This window comes from Indicator indicator, chromosome 29 (genome assembly GCF_027791375.1).
Source record: "Indicator indicator isolate 239-I01 chromosome 29, UM_Iind_1.1, whole genome shotgun sequence".
NCBI lineage: Eukaryota > Metazoa > Chordata > Aves > Piciformes > Indicatoridae > Indicator > Indicator indicator.
The window spans coordinates 5,180,755-5,186,503 of record NC_072038.1 but is presented as its reverse complement, the minus strand read 5'-3'; the positions used below and the strand labels follow the sequence as shown (position 1 = coordinate 5,186,503).

The following is a 5,749-nucleotide window of genomic DNA, read 5'->3' as shown; positions in this document are numbered from 1 at the left end:
GTTGAGTTTGAAGGGCTGTAGTGGGCCAAAGTGAGGAGTGGGTGGCAGCAGTGGGGAGAGGGTGGCTAAGGTGAAGACAGGGTAGCAGTGGTGGGGACAGAGCAGCTGTGGTAGGGAGGGGTTGACTGTGGAGTGTGAGGGACATGGAGGTTTTGGGGCATCCTGGTCCAAAGGCCTGATGTGAAGATTTACTTCTCCCAAAAGCCATTCCTCACAAATGCTCCTGTGCCAGTGCTGACCCTCATGGATGGTGATGGTGTCACAGCCTTGCCACAGTGTCACTTTCCTGCCAGGGCAAAGGAATCAGCTGCCTGTTGGCAAGGGCAGTATTTCCAAAATCCAGGTGCCCTGACTCTGCCATCCTGCATCCAGTGCACACCCAGCTGGTTTTGCATGGAAGATCTGGCTGCTGTCACTGCAGAGCTGCCTGCTGTCCTGGGCAGTGGTGCTGAGCAGCTTCCAAAAGGACCAGATGCTGCCAGAGCACACTGACCTCACCTTCAGCACCAAGAGCCTCAAGTCCAGCAGGATTTTACCCTGCAGTAAAAGCAACTACTAAGAAGTCATACCCCCCCCCCCCAATTCTCTGGTTAAAAACAGGAGAGAAGATTGCAGGCAATGCATGTGCTCCATTCCCTGGGTTTATGTTGCAGGATGGATCCCACTCTCCCCACAAAAAAACACAAAGGGCAGAACTTCTTCCAAAAAAACATGGGAGATGCAGAGCATGACCTCACCAGTCAGCAATGGAGGAACTGAGAAGCTGTGCACAGGCTAGGACAGGCAGAACCACCAAGGCTGTGGCTCCCCAATCCACAGAGCTGATGTAAGGGTTTGATGCTGCCAAAAGGCAGAGATTCAGCTCATCCAGCACCCTCCAGCACCTTCTGTGGGCCAGCCTAGCTCCTTAGTCTAACAGCAGTAAAATGCTTCTCTGCCAGGCAGGTGACTTGTATCAGCTCCCTGTGAGGAGCAAGAGCCAGCCTGAGCTGAGCACTGCAGCAACTCCTGTGTTGTGTCCCCAGAGGACCATGGTAGAGCACAGGGATAACTGAGCAGAGAAATCCTACATGCTGGGAAACAGGGATCCAAGAGCATAAGGAGAAAGTAGGGGAGAGCTGCCTGGGGCTGGAAGAAGAGGACAGGTGCTGCAGCAGGAAGCCTACCCACCCACACAAAGCATCAGAACTGCTCCCATCCACAGAGCCATTTCCAAGCAGGCTGAGAGGCAGAGAAGGATCAGTAGCTGCAAATCCCCAGAGCCAACATGAGGAGGGACAGCACCACACTGCCCCAGGGCAGGACACCAGGTCTGTGACCTGCCAAGAAGCTACATTCCCTCCAGCAAGAAAAGGCCTAGCTCCAACAAAGCACACCTGCTCAGCTCATCATCAGCGTGGGGAGCATGTCCCAGCAGCTAGCTCCTTGCTCTGGGGACTCCTGTACTCATGAGATAAGCTGCTCTTATCCATGAAGGAAAGGAACAGCCTGCAAATGGCTCAAAGGAGTGCAAGGCTTGAGCTTATCACAACGACCACGGTGCAGAGGGCAGATGAGGCTCCTCCAAACAGCTACTCATGCTCCAACAGTCAGGTTGTGCTGGCAAAAACACCACAGTGGTGACCAAAGCACTTCACACACAACCTCCTTCACCATCAGGGAAGGAAACCAAACAGTGCTCGGAGAGCTGGGGCCAAGCACTGCTTCAGGGTCAGGCTGTGTTTGGGTGCAGCTCACCCAGAGACACCCACCATCCCCTCCAGCACCCTCAGCACCTATCCTGGGTCCCTCTGCAACTCCTGGAAGGCTCACAGCCACCCTTAAAATGCCTAGTTCTGACCTCCTGGGGATGTGTAAAACCCTCAGAGCAGCCTAGCTGCCTGTCACTGCCCACTGTCCACCTTCACACAGGCAAGAGAGAACAGCAAGGGAGAGAGGGACAATACTTTGCTGACCACAGAATTTAAAATCATTTTTCTTCTGGGAGAGCCTGGAGCTAACCACAGCAGGGATTGTGTTCCATTAGTGGGCAAAACAAGTCAACCAGCACAGGCTTCAAGACATATCCATGTGGTGCCAGCCCTGACTGATGAGGGTCTTTGCCTGCTCTCTGTCTTGAAAATCAATTCTCAGTTGCTGTCCAAGGAGCTTACAGCAGCTTCAAGCTGTAGGAAAACCAAAGAGGCAAGTGATAAGCAACTGTGGGTGCACACAGGACCTTCCTGGGGCCACCAGACTCCAGAGCAGGTGAGCAGTGATCAGGAATGCATCACCCTGCTCCAGACAGGCACGAGCCACTTTCACAAGGCAATCTGAGTCACTCCAGCTGATCCACAAGGAAGATCCTTCAGCATGATCTGCAGGTTGCCCAGCCCCAACCACCCGCCTGACCCTGACCCACTTCTCAGGGTGGTTGTGCTTTCCTCAGGCCAGGGCTGTTGACAGTCTCTAATCCACTCTGCATGCTGGCTAAGCACAGACCTCAGCACACCCAGCTGGTGGGGGCTGTGTCCTGCCTGTACCTGCCAGCCTGAAAGGGCTTTTACTGTGACACTACTTCTAGTGCAACTCATGGCCTCAGCCACTGGACTCTTTTCAGAGCAAGACCTCTGAGAGACTCAGGGACCATGCTTGGCAGTCATGTGTATATGAGCATATCAAGCACACAGCATCCTCCAGGACAAGCTGGGGGGAAGAGAACTTTTGTTCTTTCTTTTTTTCCCCTCTCCTTTTATCTTTTTTTCCCCCAGAGGCAAATGGTGACCAGCTCCTTACTGACTCATTCTGAATTCAAATTTTCAAAGAGAACATCGACAGTATTTGTGCCACAAGGTCAAAAGGATGTGAAATTTCCTTGAAAACAAAGCAAAGGCAGATAAGCTGTTACAGGCCTGCCCTTCCTGCAGGCAGCCCCCCACCTCCCCCACCCTCAACACTCTGAATCCTCAGCCCCAGGAGCACCACCCCGTTTTGGCTGCCTCCCTCCACACTGCTCTCTAGCCAGCCTCCACCCTGCCCCCCAGCCAGCTGTGGTAAGAGCAGTAAGTGGCAGACACCATGCTTCAGCCAAGAACCAGTGTCCTGTCAAATCTGAAGATCAAGCTCCAAAACATCCACAGACCTCACCAGTACCAGCAAAGATCTCCATCTGCAGCAACCCTGAACCCACCAGGATGTCCATCTCTCCTCTGGGTCCTTCTCAAGCACTGCACATGCTGGAACAAAACCAGCACTGCTGGGCTCAGTTCTGCTCAGGAATTCATTCTTAACATGGCACTTCAGAGGCAAAATTTAGTGAGGAAGAAATCCTGTCCTTGGCCAAGGAGCCAGTTTGGCCATCAAGAGCTGTGCAACTCTGCAGCACTTCCTATGAACACACACAACCCAGCAGGCAACTGGGGTTCACAGAATCCCAGCATGGTGGGAGCTGGAAGGGACCTCTGGAGATCATCCAGTCCAACTCCCTTGCTAAAGCACTTAAAGCAGACTGTCCAGGACTGCATCCAGCTGTGTTCTGAATATCTCCAGAGAAGACTCCAGCAATGCTCTGTCACTCTCAAAGCAGCTTTCTCTAATCTTCAGATGGAACCTCCTGGGTTTGTTCGTGCCTATTGCCCCTTGTCCTATTACTGGACACTGCTGACAGGAGTCTGGCCCCATCCTCTTGCCCCCCAACCTTTAGCTCTTGCTGAGCATTGAGAAAATCTCCTCTCAAGCTGCCCTTCTCCAGGCTCAACAGCCCCAGGTTTCTCAGCCTTTCTTCACAACAGTTGCTCCAGTCTCCCACATCACTTCATAGCCCTCCCAGGACTCCTTCCAGCAGTTCCCTGTCTCTACAGCACTTCACATCACATTGGCCTCAGCCTTGGTGTAGTAGAGCTACAGATCAAATGGGCATGCCCTCTATCCATGAAAGAAAACCCAGGAGCCAGGCTCTGCAATGCAAGTGAGAAGTTACTGCTTGCTGTTACCAAGGGCACATTCTGCTACCTGGCTGGCAGCACAGGGAAGGTGGCACATGCAAAATAACCCTCCAAGCAACCTCTTCCACATACCCACCTTGCAGGTACCAAACCCACAGCAGAGCTGCCTTCCCTGGGCACACACACTTGCTTGGGAGTGATTTCACCAGCTGGGGCTGAGCACCATCACATGGAGCACACAGGGAGCCCAGCTGATGGTTACGTAAGGCAGGAGCAACCTGGGCCACTGCCAACACACAGAGCCAGGATCTTCAACACAACTAATCCCACCACAGCCTGGCTGCCTGCACGGCCCTTTAAAGGAAGTCTCCTTCTCCTCCAGCTTCGGAGAAAGCAAAGCATTCCGTGGAGCTTCACACCCTCTAGTGGGGACAGGAGCTTGGCACACCGAGGAGATGCTCTCACATCCTTCAGCACTCCTGAATTACAGGCTGAAGTACTCCTATGGATCCCCAAAGCAGATCTAAAGAGCACCAAGACATCTGCCCCAGGCACAGGCCACAAGTGCCAGAGCAGGAGTTTTACACACCTACCTGCCTGCATGCTCCCTTGCAGCATGTTATAAACCTCTCTACTTTGTTCACACACAACACCAAGTATTGAATATGAAAAAAAGGAAGAAAAGTCAACTTTGAGAAGTGGATTTTATTCATGTTTAGCATCTAGTTAGGTGAAACTACTTCCTATAACCTAAAAAAAAGCACTCTTACCATCCTGCAGAACGATCTTCTGGTCCAGACACCTGAAAAGAAACAACCACAGGGCTCAGCCACAGCAAGCAAGCTGCAGGGAAAGCTTGGCACAGGCATCAGAGCTGCCAGCCTGCACCAGTCGGACCCCACAAGGCTAGCACAGACAGCTCATGATCCAGGGCCCTCCTGCAAATGGTTATGCTGCAGATTAATCACACTGAGAAAACACTTTGCTGTTTAAAAGTTAGCTGACAGGACAATCCTCAGCCAGACAAATGCCTAGCTACTGATTTTTCTCTTCTCAATTTGTTTGATCCAAAAGCTGGTTTGCCTTGGCTTTGGAGGGAGCTTGTTGTATGCAGTATCATACATGACCATCAAAAGGCTGCATGAATGCTCACACCTGTTACTGCACAGGATGGACCCCAGCAGGCAGCCTGCCAGGGGGGTTGATCTTGGGCACGGGTGAGGCTGGCTGGTACGAGGCAGAGCCTGTTGGCCCCACTGCCCAGCAGCCCTTCCCCAGCCCTGTGTTCACTGTGGCCCACAGACCCCTCGTGCCCCCAGCTCAGGGACTCACCCAATGCACCTGGTTCTTGCTCACCTCACAAATGGAAGCACCAAGTGACAACATAACCACTCACGGTCACCATTCAGGACTGGGGCTTCTCTGGGGCTGAGTCCCAGCAGGAAATCCTGAAAGGCACAAAGTTCTGTAAAAATTCACTAGAAAATAAAACAGATCCAGTCTGGCTACCACCACCACACTCTTGACCATGAGCAAGCACGCCCTGCTCTGGCCCTGAAGCTCCTCTGCTCTGCCCACACAGCCCCTTCCTTGCTCTACAGCTCCCCTGTTCCACTCCTTATACCAAACTCTGCTCTCTCCCTGCCTCCACCTGCCCCCAGCACCCTCACTCTTTGGCACTGCCGCCAACACCTCCAGTGCCGGCTCCAGCACCTCCCACATGGAGGACCTGTAAGTCGGGTTTATCCCCTGCACAACACTCCAGCTCTCCTGCCAGCCCCCTATACTACACCCCACGCACTGCCCCTCATATCCTGCCCCCACAT

General features: G+C 53.0%; 1 non-coding gene across 1 annotated transcript; it reads right to left on the bottom strand.

Moving 5' to 3' along the window:
• Positions 1–5,025: 5,025 nt before the first annotated feature.
• Positions 5,026–5,206, bottom strand: LOC128976753 (small Cajal body-specific RNA 16). Its single transcript, XR_008489389.1, has one exon. It is a non-coding gene; the product is annotated as a small Cajal body-specific RNA 16 (non-coding RNA).
• Between the last annotated feature and the right edge of the window lie 543 nt (positions 5,207–5,749).